Source organism: Enhydra lutris, unplaced genomic scaffold (genome assembly GCF_002288905.1).
Source record: "Enhydra lutris kenyoni isolate GAN:26980312 unplaced genomic scaffold, ASM228890v2 scaffoldscaffold27, whole genome shotgun sequence".
In the NCBI taxonomy this organism is placed as follows: domain Eukaryota; kingdom Metazoa; phylum Chordata; class Mammalia; order Carnivora; family Mustelidae; genus Enhydra; species Enhydra lutris.
In genome coordinates, this window is record NW_019154111.1 from 21132594 (window position 1) to 21148043 (window position 15450).

The window sequence follows — 15450 nt, forward strand, 5'->3', positions numbered from 1 at the left end:
AGAATTACATACCAAGACCAACTTGAATTTATCCCACTTTGGTGTTTCACATTCAAAAGGCTGGCTCAGCATCCAAAAATTAAACACTGGAAGTACTGGCCAGAGCAATTAGGTAAGAAAAAGAAATCCAAGACATCCAAATTGGAAAGGAGAAAGGAAAATTATCTCTATTTAGGGATGGCATGTTCTTATATGTAAAAAACCCCAAAGACTCCACAAATAAAACAAAACAAAACACCTGCTAGAATAACCCAATTTAATAAAGTTGCAGGATGCAAAATGAACATTAAAAAAATCACTTGCACTTCTATACACCAAACAACAAAATATATTTCTGCAAAGAAGATATACAAATGAAAATGTGCTCATCATCACTAATCATCAAGGAAATGCAAATCAAAACTATGAGGAGATGTCACATCACACCTGTTAGGATGGCAATTATGAAAAAAAAAAGGAAGGTGCTTTGGAAAAAGTAAGAACTCTTGTGTACTGTTGGTAGCAATGTAAAATGGTGCAACTGCTATGGAAAACAGTGTGTAGTTCCCTCAAAAAATTAAAATAGAACTACCATAAAATCCCGCATTCCTGCATCTAGATAGCCAAAAGAACTGAAATTGGGATTTCCAAGAAATGTCTGCATTACCTATGTTCACTGTGGAATTTTCAGAACATCCAAGATATGGAAGTAATCTAAATGTCCATTGACAGGGAATGGATAAAGAATGGTATATATATATGCAATGAAATATTATTCAGGCTTTAAAAAGACGGAAATCCTGCCATTTGCAACAAAATGGGTCAACCTGAAGAATCTCATGCTAATTGAAATAAGGCATACACAGAAAAGCAAATACCACGTTATTTATTATTTTATTATTTATATGATGAATTTGAAATAGTCAAACTCCTAGAAGCAGAGTAGAATGGGGGTTACCAAGAGTTAGGGAAAGGCGGAAATGTAGAAGTATTAATCATACAGTACAAAGTTTCAGTTACACAAGCTGAATAAGTCTTAGAGATCTAAAGTACAAGATAGTGCCTAGTCAATACCATATTCTTACAAATTGCTTAAGAGGGTTGATCTTACATTAAGTGTTATTGTTACACACATACACTAATAATGAATAAAGAGGGCAGAGGAAACTTTTGGAGGTGATGGATATGTTTATGGCATAGATTGTGTTGATGGTTTCACAGATAACATGTTTATCTTTAAACTCATGAAATTGTAAACATCAAGTATGTATAGCTCCTGCTATGACAATCATACCTCACCAAAGTCAATTTAAGAGAAAAGAAAATCAATTAGTCCATCTCATTAACAAGTTAAAAAAGAAAAATCATGTGATCATCTTAATTGATGCAGAAAAAACGTTTAACAAAATCCAATTACCTCTGATGACAAAACCTCAGCAAAGTAGGAATAGAGGGAAACTTTCTCAACTTAAGGATATCGATCAAATTTCCTACAGACATTAAACTTAATAGTGAGAAACTGATTGATTTCCTTTGAAGACTGGGGACAGAGAAGGATTTCTCTTTCCTAAAAAAAAAAAAAAAACAACTCCTACTCCACTATTGAACATTATACTGGATATCTTACATAGTGAAATAAGAAAATAAAAGGAGTACAGATGGTAAGGAACACATGAAACTGTCTGTATTTGAAGTTGACATGATAAGTTATATGGGGTTATAGAATTATTATCCAAAATTTGAAATAAAGCCTGAATCCACAGTAATATAAATCACTGAATAAATTAAAATGAGAAAGAGACAAATATCCCATAAGAAGACACCCAATAAATTGTGTATATACTCTATCTTTAAACAAAAGAAGCATAACTCCCCACTCCTTGACTGTGGACTATGCATGGTGACAGAACACAGTTTGGAAAGAGGAGGAAAAATATGTGTAATATCAATATGGAGAAAATAGACAAAAAACATCTCAGCCACATGACCTTGGTCAACATCAATTGTCTTACATCATGTAGATAGTATATATACTCATTATAATATGATAAAAATACCAGTTTACCTATGTGATCTTTCCCTCCAAACTCTATAAGACCAGTCTAATCATGAGGAAAAACTCATAAAATATTAATATACTTTAATTAATTTTATTAAATATTTTAATATTTTATTACTTTTTTAAAAGTATACAATGAAGTATATACAAAAATCTAAAACTAAGGACAACACATTATGGTTAATGACTAGCTAAATAAAGTATTTTAAGATATTCAATGTAACTATTTTTATCTAAAGTCAGTAGCAGGACTCTAAATTGAATCTAATCCAGTGTGTGATATTCATTCCAATTCATTTATAAATAGAAAACATTAAAATAAATTGAAATCAAGTAAAACTATTTTGACAAACCTTGATGAAGTTTTTGTCAGCTTTCATTTCAATGCATTTAAACTTAAAGAGTATCAAAAGAAACTGTAAATCTAAGTGAGAATTTATAATCATAATTGGTATGAATACCAACAGGAAGAAAATGGTACAATCTAATTCGTGCCCAAATGAAACCATTTCAGGGCACCTGATGTGAACTCACACAGTATGACATTGAGTAAAAAGTCCTTGGAAAATCAGACTACTACATAGTGGACTACTTTAAAAATCTTCATTAAGAATTTGTTTTTAAAATGCGCTATTTAAGCACACATTTAGAAATGGGAATTATATTTGTGATTGAGTTTACTTTTTTTTTTTTTTTAGAGCAAAGTTAATTTCTTTAGATTAAAAGAGAAAAGAACTGGTGGGGAGAATACTTGATGAGATCCTCTACATTGCTTAAGGGAACTATCGTCAGCAATTATAAGACTACCTCCTTAGCACAACACTTTCAGCAAAAATAGATGAGTAATAAAGAAATTTAATCATGTATAATTGTTCCTCTTTTTTGATCCTTCTTTAAAAAAATAGTTTTTCTCCTTAAGATAGATAGGTTTTTGAGAAGTAAAAATTTGTGATTTTCTTTTTAAACAGAGGCTATGGATAAACAAAACCCAAATTCCAAAATCTAGTTAAACTGAGTGAGAAATAGGGGAAAAAAACAGGAATGACACAAATGACAAGTTTCAGAACTAAAAAAGAGAGGATCTCTACAGTTCCTATAGATATTAATAGAATAATAAGATATGATTTTATGCCAATAAATTCAACAGCTGAAATGATGTTATTTGATTGAATTATGCTCCACCAAAATTCATGTGGTGAAGTCCTAATCTCTAGTACCTGAGTATGTGACCTGATTTGAAAATAGGGATAATATCCAAAACATATAAAGTTTACTACATTTATTACAGATGCACCACTGTAGTTCATGAGGGATAAAGGAATGGATTTTGTTAAGTGATGATAATCATCAGTCTTCTCTGCTTCCAACACTGTCATGTGTCAAAATTTCTATATTGTCACAGAGTACTTCCTAGATTTTTAGCAACTAAATTGCCAAATAAATGTTCATTTAAATTTTCTTCTTCCTCTTTCTCTCCTTTTGTTCTCTCTCCCATTTTCTTCCTTATGCATCTTTTTGTATATTCTTTTCTATGTTTATATTTTAATTTCTATATTTCTTTTAATTTTTAAGAAAATATGTTCAATTGGTAGTCCACCGTCACCCATAAGCATTTATTGGATCTACTTGCATTTTTTCTGGGAGCTAGAAATTACTGGTCCTATTATAAAATTACTTCTAAATCAGTAATTTTGACCATGATGACCCCAAATCATTAAATCTACACAAAATTTATGGAACCACTGCCCAAGTTCTTTAAAAATCTAAATTAAGATGTATATATGAATGCTGAAAAAATCATGTGACCTTATCTGCTGATCTTAGTAATATGGACTTAATTTGAAGTAATAATACTTTGTTGCATCATGTTTCTAATTCAACAAATTCCTTCTTTGGCAATCCAAACTGTGTTCCTATGTTTTTCTCCCATGGAAACAACAGGAAATATATATGCAAGTGGCTTTTGATAGTTTCATTACCTGTAAACATAGTTTATAATATATCCTTAGCCTTGGGAAGTCAGTCTTAAAGCCTGAGTCTTTAAGCTTTGATTCAACAAAATTTTAAGTAACATAGACGTAATTACATATTATAATTCATGTTTGATATATTACATAACAATTATTATGTTTTGTTATTTTCAGAGTAATCATTTTAATTAATAAATAACAGTAGGTTCTATTTTTAAATTTGCATGTATTTAAAGTAAAAAGTTGAAGAATAAATATGGTAAAAGTTACACATGAGCATATATGACCTTTCTGTTCTATTAAACACTTTATTTAAAGAGTATTCAAAATAATTTTGAACACGCTACATTTTTGGAGGTGAACGTTCTTGGATGAGTAAAAATTTAAGTCCCTTTTACTATTCAACTCCAACTTCGTGTTAAGACATTTTGCTTTTCAAAGAAAATAGGCATAATCCATCTTAATCACCACAATTTTTCATATTTGTCTGTATTCAAAGGCAAAAAATACTACACTATATTTTGTTTAAACTTAGAAGCAGCTGTTCTAACATATGTTTCATCATTCTGAAGATGCCCTGTATATTTTTATCAGAGAAAACAAACACCATGATGTTATTATCAGCCAGTAACACTTTGCCTATCAAATACACGCAGGCAAAAAAATAATAATAAATTATAAATAGATACACACACTCACTAATTGTTCACTAGACTTAAAGTAGAATAATATCAAAATTCCTTTCCAGTTCTAACACCTTATATTTCCATTGACATATCATACTCAATTTACACTCTGGTTTCCTTGTCACATATTTCTCATCTCAGTGCTGCTTTTAAACATTTGTTCTCCTGTTCAACTTGTGCAAATACCTTGCTTATTTTCCTTTAACCTACTTAAACTCAATTTGTCTGAGTAAACTATTCTTTCTCATTGCTGTCAACTTGGAGAACTGAGTTACCCTCTCAAAATCCTTGATGATTTGGCAATTAAACCGTATTCAGTTCATTATCATGGACATATTAGAAGTCCACATGGATGTCCAACTGGACACTATCACCTTGCAGTTACTTTACATCTTCATCTTCAATGATCACTGTTCACATACAATTTTAGTCATTTATTCCTGTGGCCACATTGTCAACCTTGAAATTCCCTGCAAATGTTTTCATTCTATCTTTCATCGATTCTCACTGGAAATATTGTCTGTTTTCTGAGGTTACAGAATTTCTATTCCAATCACAGCAACTAACCCTGGGCACATTGTTTTGAACACTGATGCTCATCTATGTTATATTTTTTCAGATTTATCATCAATTTTTAGTTTGGTAATGCTGTGTCTTTTATCACAAAAGCAACTCAAAAATGGGCTAATAGACAAAATATTGATGGGAATTCCAAACTCTCTACCATGCATAGCATCTCCTGGTCTTGAATGTTAGAGGGGCTTTTTCAAAAATTAATTCAAAATGATTTCTGAACCAATTTTCCTCACCTCCTCTTACTCTACACCTAAGGCAGTTTGGCCACTGAATGTGCTATAAACGATCATCTCACAGCCACTTCTTGAGTAACAATTAGGAAAAGGGATTGGGTATTATACTGCCCCTTTTAAAAAATTCAGAATTCCACCCGACCTTTCCCAGCTACAATGCTCCTTTATTTCCCTTAATGGTGACCCCAGGCCAGCCTGGTTTTTATAACCAATGGGTGGTAGCTTATCCAATGCAAGCTCAGGGGTTTCAAACTTAATTCTGGCTTAGCTACCTATATTCTTTTGTCAGAATGACACAATCGTAGGAGAACAGGATAATGAGTACATAGTTAAGAACCCTGCTCACAAAGTTCCACTAGATGGTTCACATTGTCCAGAGTGAAGTACATAATGTCTTTGTAAGTTTTATAAAAATGTCCCAACCCTTTTGCAGTTAACCTTTTTACACAAAAAGTGTGGGCAAGAGTAGAAATATTTGAGGAAAATGTGAAGTTATAGCTACTTAATGGGATACACTGATTTTGCAAAAGTGAACAGAGAAGAGGAATCCCTTCACCTAGGAAGGGGATAACATAGCTCCCTGAAAATATAAGAGAGGGAATAACATGAATGATCTTTGTCATTCAAGGTCATTCCTTCATTAGGAGGAAAACACTGCAGAATCATCTTCCAAATTGTTACAAGTGCCCAAGTACAACTCTTGAGTCTGCTATTCCAGCAGAATGGTTCTGAATTTATTTGGTAGCCATTTTCCTTAACACTATTCAGAAACCTATCAGAAAGAGCAAGATATGACTCCAACTCTGGCACCTCTCACAAAAAGCACTATTCTACTCCTCCAGATCATCTCCCTACTCCTATTTTTTAAGCATCATGCACTCATTCTGTAGAGCAAATGGATGCTGCACAAATGTTAGTGTGGACAAATATTTCACTTCTGGCTGCCTGTGATTAGGCTATTTCTCTAACAGGAAATAGTAAACTCAACTATTTCAAATGAACTAGGAACCTGAAAGCCTATCAAGCTGCAAGACCATTTGCAATAATTGTAACCAATACATTATTTCCAAGGTTGCTATGTGTACCCTCAGAACTGGGCTTCTTGTGTAAAAACCAGGCATTAATGTGTCTCCCTCCAAAAAAAACACAATGGCTTGCATATTATGAGTGCTTGTAAGAGACCTTTTAAGTGTTTACAAAAATACAACCCCTGGAAAACATTCAGGTCAGCCTCTATCCATGAGTCAAGTTTGTTTTGCATGGTAGAATTCTCTATACTTCCTCCTTGAAGGATAAGGTAGAGTTTGTGATTTTTTTTTTTTTTTCCATCTGGTTGTGTACAGGACCTGAGGGAACACGGTTGAGGTCAGTATGGCAGGTTGGCCTTTTTTTATCCCTGAAATCCTACTAATAGCAGCCTCAATTAAATCCTGTTCAAGACAATTGAGGGGCACTTGGATGGCTCAGTGGGTTAAAGCCTCTGCCTTCAGTTCAGGTCATGATCCCAGGGTCCTGAGATTGAGCCCTGCATCGGGCTCTCTGCTCAGTGGGGATCCTGCTCCCCCCTCTCTCTCTGCCTGCCTCTCTGCCTACTTGTGATCTCTCTCTGTCAAATAAATAAATAAAATCTTAAATTAAAAAAAAGGGGGGCAATTGAAATGTTATTGTCCCAAACTCTGGCATTCTGATTAATCAGAATACCTGATAAAACAGCATATTCGTTGGACAATTTTTACCAGAAACTAAGATATTGTAGAAAGGAGAGATGTATATTGTTGAAAATAATTCTCCATGGATATCTAATCTTTTTGCTTATCTTTATATAGAGACACTGATAACTTTTGTTCTGCACTATTTTTTTCAATAATATATCAAAAAAATTTTTAGAAGACAGGGATTCTGCCTACTTCCAGAGCTGATGGCAAGGTTATTTACGATTCAGTGTAAGAAAGATAATGTCTCTTTCTGGGGAAAAGGTCAGACAGGTTTGCTTGTGGCCCATTACAAAAGACGCTGCCTAAGTGCATGTAGCACCTCCTTGGGCCACTCTGCATCACCCCTGTGGGAGTTGAGGGACAAGGAGAACTGGCATGAACATGAAGACTATGTAGCCTGCTGTGTCATGAGTAATAAAATTCCCGGATTCAGACCCAGCAGTCTCATGTTTCTACCAGCATTTACGAACCTGTAGCAGGCTAACTTGTTACTTTCGAGTAAGCTAAAATTTTAGACTTTGTACAGTTCTTGACATTAACGCATATATTCAGCCTCAATATTTATGGAGATAATTCACTATCCCTTGATATTAGAACTTTTTAAAAAGATTTTTATTTATTTACTTGACAGAGAGGGGGAGGGAGAGAGAGGGAGAAAGCAAGCACAAGCAGGGGGAATGGCAGGCAGAGGAGAAGCAGGCTCCCCACTCAGCAAGGAATCTGATGTGGGGCTCAACCCCAGGACCCTGGAATCATGACCTGTGCCAAAGACAGTGGCTTAACTGACTGAGCTACCCAGGTACCCTGATATTAGAACATTTTATAGCAATGACTTACAAGCATTTGTGGGGTAAATATATGCAGAGGCAAGTGAATATATTTTATCCTAGAACACTGATAATACAATGTGAAATTTGATTCATTTTTCCTATGTCTTGAAATTTATTTTATAACATATTTTCATGTCAGAAAAAGTAGGTTAATTTTGCTCTCCTTTATATAATTAATATGCATTTTTTATATAAAAATGACACATTACACCCTTCATATTTTTTTAGCAATTAAACTATTTAACTTGCTCTCTCTGATCCTCCCACCCCATGAGAACTTCATGTGGTATTATTGAACTTGAATGTTCACTGGCATAAGCCCCTTTATATCTAGTGAGCACAAGTCATTAATTCCCTGATGGTTTGTTTGGCTAGGATTTTGAATGGTTTTTACATGGTGGTTGTGATAGTCATCATCTCAATCCCAGATTTTTTGATTCTCTGGAGTCATGTTAAAATCCAGTAATTTCATTCTGAGGAACAAATACCTTGCACAGTATTTTTTCTCTTTGCCTGATTGTCTACTAATTTTTCAAAGTTCCCAGTGGTGCACTTAAAGGTGATCTACCACCATCACATGCTCTGGGAGTCATGAAATAAGACTTCCTGGAGACTCTTCCACATTCCTTATTGACCAGTTTGGAAACATTTGAATGGTTGGCAGCCTTTAGATAAGGAAATGACCCGACTTTCCCCTCTTTTTCACTTGGATGTTTCCATTTCTAATGATTTCTAAATTGAAATTTAATTTTCATTAACACTGAGACTATTCTACATATAAAATTTCAGGATATAGGGAAATTTTAATTTTATAAATGTATGAATCTTAAACTTGCTCAATTAAAACAATTTTGCAACAGTATTCACAATCATCAGCCATATAGGACAGGCAAGTGGCAGAATAGGTCACTTTCTTCACACTTATAAATGTTCCTCAGAATGGAGAAAATGTGAGAGGATTTAGAAGACTTGATCATCCCCCTGCTATCTATTACACAGAGTAAATTTATAAGTAAACACAGAATAATATTAAAAGTTTGGATTCAAATACTATGAATCTCTCAAAATAGTTGGCATGCTTAAGTTTACCCAAGATATTAAAGTAAGCAAATCCAATGAATAATTAATAGAGCTTTAGAACATGTGGAAAGTTCTATTCATGTAGAAATACATTTAATGACTTACATGGTTATATTTTAAAGTAGAACAATGAAGAAACTATCATTATTTTTATTCATTATCAATCTAAACATAATTTCCAAAATGATTTATAACTTTATTGCTTTAAGTAAAGTCATCCCTCTTATGATGCTTGTTTCTGAGGCAACATCAAATATGGCATAAATTCTCTATGAGTTATGTTATTATGGAAAATATGTTGTTAATGTATTCTGGAGTATCTGTAAGTATAAAATTCATTTTAATAGAAGCGAAATTTAATACAAATGGCTAGTGAGTTATTTTAAGTTTCTCTGTTCAGTACAATTATTGAGGATTTGCTATTACTAAAACATTGTCCTGGCATGTTTGGAATCAGTGTATATAAACACAAAATAAGTTTTGTCCTTAAATAAGAGCTCATTGGGACACAATGATATATAACTGACATTTGAAAAAATGAAACAAAGATATATATGGATGTTTAAAGGGAAGAATCAAGGAATGACTGATGAAGAATGTGGCATTTGAAATACACCTTAATATGTGTCAAAATTTTGAAACCTAGAAATTAAGAGAGTATGTTTCTCTAGGTGAGAATATTACCAGTCATTAACATTTAGGCTATTTGGTATATAATTCTTAACTGTTAATAATATAAAAATAAAGAAAAACGTAGACCTCCCCCCTTCAATGAAAACTGATCTTTTAGGAATTATTTTGGGGAGAATATGGAAGAGTGAAAAATGTCCCTACTAGTGATACAACTGAAGGCAACAGGCACAATATGGTCATGAGAAGCAAGCATAAGGTAAGGAGACAGAACTAGGCACCAGCTTGAAGGTGATGTACTGGAAAGTAATTTTAGTCTGTTGGTGTTTTGTGCTACTCAGGAGATTCCTTTAAGCCAACTGTTTCTGCTCAGGAGAGTTGCCTTGTAAATTAAGAATGTAGGGCAAAGATTATTCTGTTTTCATTTAACTTTGATCATGTACTTATTTTAAAGGCTGTCTATAAAAAGATGGGCTGGCATTTTCATGTCTAATTTCAGATAAATAAAAAATGTGTTTAGTAGAAGGTCCATCATATTCAGTAAATTAATAACCCATATTTTCTTTATCTACTTGAGTTAATTTTATGGGGAGTAACAGATATGCCCTGGACCTGAAAATGCTACCACCACAGGGCCATCTGGCTAATCAGATGTCAGTTTTCTTTTTTTGTCAGAAAATTAATTTTTCTGGTAGAAAGGGAGTATTGCTAGCAAACTTTCAGAGATAAGATTACCAAACCCTTATTAGAATTCCTGTGTAATAATTCTCTTGCTTCTGCATTCCCTTCCATCAATTTCATAATTCCTTCTCATTAGAGTAGCTGAAGGTGAATCAATGACTCAAGTAAAAGTATGCCTGACTTAACAGAAAGGAAATTGTGATTTTAAAAAAAATTATATGGTATAGGAAAATATTAAAATTACGCCTAGATTTGAATATAAGCTCTGCCACTTAAAACCCATGACATTGAAAGGAATTGCCTTTTTTCAAACTTCAGTTTTTGCATACATAAATCATATCAACCTTATGCAAAGTTGTAAGATAAGATAATATATTTGAATCTCCCTACTACAGTATGAAGCATTCTTCATTGACCTCCTTGCCAGCCGGGTGGGTTTTAAAGAAGCACATCTCAGCCTGCAAACTCAATGAAGGTAGGGAATATATCTTCATTCTTAATACTGGCTCTTGGTTGCATAGTACACATAGCAGGGGCTCCATAAATATTCATACAAGGAATAAATGAATAATGCAATGACCCAAATTCAATTTTAAATTTAGAAAGCATTTATATTAATTTCTCTGAGTTAAATTCTGAAATCCATTTAGTAACATTGATTGGGGATTTTATATTTTGATATTCCAGAAACATGGAATCACAGTCCATAATACATCTGCATCCCTTCCTTCAAGTTTCTGGGTGAAGAATACACACAGGAAAGTCTCAATAAATAGTTGTTAAATCATTAATGCAATCATTCAATTTCAGTTCTAAATTGGAGAAGCTTATATTTTAATTCTAGTGAGTTCAATTTCTCAAATCCTTTTGGTTAAATTTATGTGGATATTCAGTTGTGATATTCCAGAAACTTGGTTATTAAGTGTGATATGTAGCCCTCCAGGTATTTTTTTTTCCACCATATTTTAATTTGTACTAATGTCACATAATAATATTGCATCAAACCTTATGTAATACATACCATGGATTTTTCAGTGTAATCAAGAATTGGCTCTGAAAAATAGAAAGTTGAATATGGTGCTCAATAGAAACATGCTGAACTTGCATAAATCCTGCCAATGACATAGTTTGCAGTACACATGCAAAGTAATGTGGTGTATCAATGTACATTTTGAGACCTCGTTAAAAAATGCATATACATTTTCGTGACAAAGATTAAGGAAATGTACTCTATTTTATCTAATAATTGATATATTTCATGTGTAGTTTTGGAGACTGTCTCCTTTTATTCATCTCCACTGTTTCTGCTTTAGCTAAGGCGTCTCTTGTCCAGATTACATCAACAACCTACTGACTGGGTCATCTCCAGTGTTGCCTGCCAATAATGCATTATCCATACAGATGCCAGAGTAAGCATTCAAAGACATACAATGAATCTTCTAACTCTCCTAATTGTATTATTCAAACTAGCCTTCAGGCAAAAAACCCCAAAATAGTCCATTTGTAATGTGAAGTCATTCATAATTTGGCTTCTGATTAACATTCCAACTTTATCTTATAACAGTCCTTCTGAACACACAGAACCTTCAGTATGCCTGTTTATATGAATGTATCACAAGACTATCTTACTTCCTTCTATTTTATTTCCGATAGCACTCCCTACACATATGGTTCTTGAGGACTTTAAATACAGCTAATAAAACTGAGGAACCTTATAATTTTATAATTTTATTCAATTTATATTAATTTAAACTTAAATAGATACATCTGGATAGTGATCATTCTATTAGACACCACAGAATTAGAAGAGAGGCTTAATTTCCTGCTTATGCTACTAAGTTACATATATTAGCTTAGGCAAGTCATTTAATATTTCTGGATACCACTTACTTCAATAATAAAGTACACATTTTAATATGAATATTCTTCACAAAGTTTAGAGGTGTCAGATTAGAAAAAATATTATTAATAATAGCAATGCATCATTCTTATTAAAATATAATCTTAATAGCAATGCATTATGAAGACTGAAAAGACTAAAAACTGACTTTTTAAACGTGTACTCTTAAATTATCAAAGCCTCAATCTACACTTAGTTATTAGTTTTCTTTATTTAGAGCTCAAGTAATGGAAAAATTGGTGAATAACCTATTGATTTAATAATGGTTAATTAAGATTTTCCTACATAAAGTCATTGCACTATGCTGCCAGTGCATAATTCAGTATTTCATACATTGTTGGAGATATACTGAATATAAAGGCAATATATAAATAGGAAATCCAATTTCTCTCATTAACATTATCTTCCCTTCACTGAATAGTCCCATGTTTTTCATGCTCTATTGGGTTTTCAATAAAACCAAATTTAAAAAATATGTAAATAGAATAGAATTTTCAAGTCACTTAGTTTTATCATTTACATCATTTCATGTTTCTCTCTTTTTTACAGCCACATGAGAAAAATCATATGATACTAAATTTAGATGTGTTCTTCAGCATAAAATATTCTATTAAAAATATTACACTGTGTTGGATAACTTGGTTTTATCTATCTCAATCTATCTACCGATCTTAAGATATGTATATATCTTGAAATGATTTTTAAAAGTTTTTTTTAGCCCATTAAATTTGATAACTTGGAAACATATTTCTAACCTTTCTGTAGATAGTGTGTGGGGCATAATAAAAGTATGGTGCTTTTCACCCAATGTGAATTGCTATTAGAGATTGTTTCATAATTTTTATTCTCCTGTATTATTGATGAGCTTATGAATTCATAATAATTGAAAGCCATATATACTTATCATATAATTTAAAAATACTTATTATTAACAAAAAGGACAATGTAGACAAGTCTGTCAGACCATATCGTTGTCCATTCAGGTAAGAGACTGTATTAGATGACACTCAGTTAAGTTAGAATTCATGTGAGGATTTGAATTGTAAGATTTTTAGTTTTACTTTTTTGCCATGGTTTTTAAATATTTAATGCTCTAGAATTATTTTTGTTTAGAATAATTAATATACAAGCTAAGGTTGACTCCACTGAAGAAAGAAATTTCTGTTGGATCTAAACATTCAGCTGCAAAATTTACAGTGGATTACTTTAAAAGTTAATAAAAAGATGGGGTATTTAATCAATTTGCTTAGATAGATCAATTCTGATCTATAAAAACAAGTTCAGTTGCAATTTGTGTTTTCTGGCCATGATGAAGTAATTGGTACAAGAAAATTGGATAAAATATCCGGAAAAAACTATTTTTAGAAATTGGAAAACAGGTAAAATGAGACTATTATTCCTAAGAGTTAAAAAAAAAAAAAGTATGAAGCCAGCCCAATGACAGTCCAGTTGATCCACCTGACAGCAATCTCTAGACCACAAAGCAAAGTAGGGTGTAGGTGTAAAAACAGTTTTTTGTTTTTTGTATTTTGAGGGTGGGAGGATGGAGGGTTGTTAGTGAAGTCAGCTGGTGTTTTCAGTGAGGAGTTCCACAGAGGCAGAAACAGGGGAGCCACTTAATCAGTGAGCAAATATATGTATGTGTGTGTGTGTGTGTATAGATATATATATTTAGAGAGAGAGAGAGATCTTTAGGGGTACCTTTGAGTCTTGGCTGTACAGGACATTGTATAGAATTAGAGTGAGGTTAGACAATGACAGACAAAGAACAACTATCAAGAAGCAATTAGCTTGACTATAACCAGTTTTATAGTGCTAGGAGGTGTTCGTTGGAATCTCAGTTAGCCAGAGTAAAGAGACATTGTTGAAAACCCGAGTATAGCTAAAGTAGTCCTAGAGTAATAACTATCCTCACTCCTTTCTAAAAACTTCGAAAAAGAAGAGTTAAATGATTCAAGTTGATGTCCACAGTAAATCAACTGCCTGCAAAATACCTTTAATTTTTTTAAGTTTATTTATTTAAGTAATCTCTAAACCTAGAGAACCCCAAGATCAATAGTCACATGCTCCTCCAACTGAGCCAGCCAGGTGCCCCTGCAAAATACCCTTTGAAAGAAGACTACATAAAAACACACATATGCACTCACATGTACACATACACAAGCACACATGCCAAAACATCCAGGATGCAATACAAATTAATAGATATTCAAAGAAGCAGAGAGCATAACACACAACTGTGAAAAAACAAAAACACATTAGAAACAGAACCAAAACTAAAAAATAACAGAATGAACAGTCACTGAATTTAAAACATGTATTATTAATGTGTTCAAGAATTTAAAGGATAAAGGACATCATGAGAACAGAAATGCTAGATATAAAAACAACAATAACACAACAAAACATGGTATATATGGACCTCAAAAAACAACAGCTGAAAAAATATCTTCAACGGGTTTAATATAAAATTGGAAAACACAGAAGATCTTTGACTTGAAGAAAAGGTTAATAAAACTCTCCAAATTTAAGTATCAGTGGATGTGGGGAAGGCTGAAACAACAAAAAGACTAATGAGGCAATCAGTTACCCATGGAAAAATAGAACCTAATACACCTGTAATACGAATCTTGAAGTGGAAGAGGAGGGACTGAAAGAACATTTGAATAAATAATTTTCAAAACACTTTTCTGACTTAATGAAGAAAATCAACCCATAGATCAAACAAGTTTAGTGACCAATAGCAAGATAAACACAGGAAGTACACACAAAACACAATGAAATAAAATGATCAAAAATCATGGATAGAAAAAAATCTCAAATGTAGCTGGGAAAATAAATGATAACATTACATATAAACACAAGAATAACCAATAGAATTTATCAAAAGTATGCAAATAAAAAGTAATAAAATGATCATTTTAAAGTGCTGAAAAAATCCTGTCAACATTGGATTGTATGTAGTCAATATGTTCTGGTATCAATTCCCTATTGCTGATGTCTAAAACATAATCTGGAATTAATAGGATAATCTGTTGAATTGGCTTAAATTCCAAAGCATTTTTGCCACTTTAGCAAAAGAAACAGTAATATAAAACATAATGGGATAAA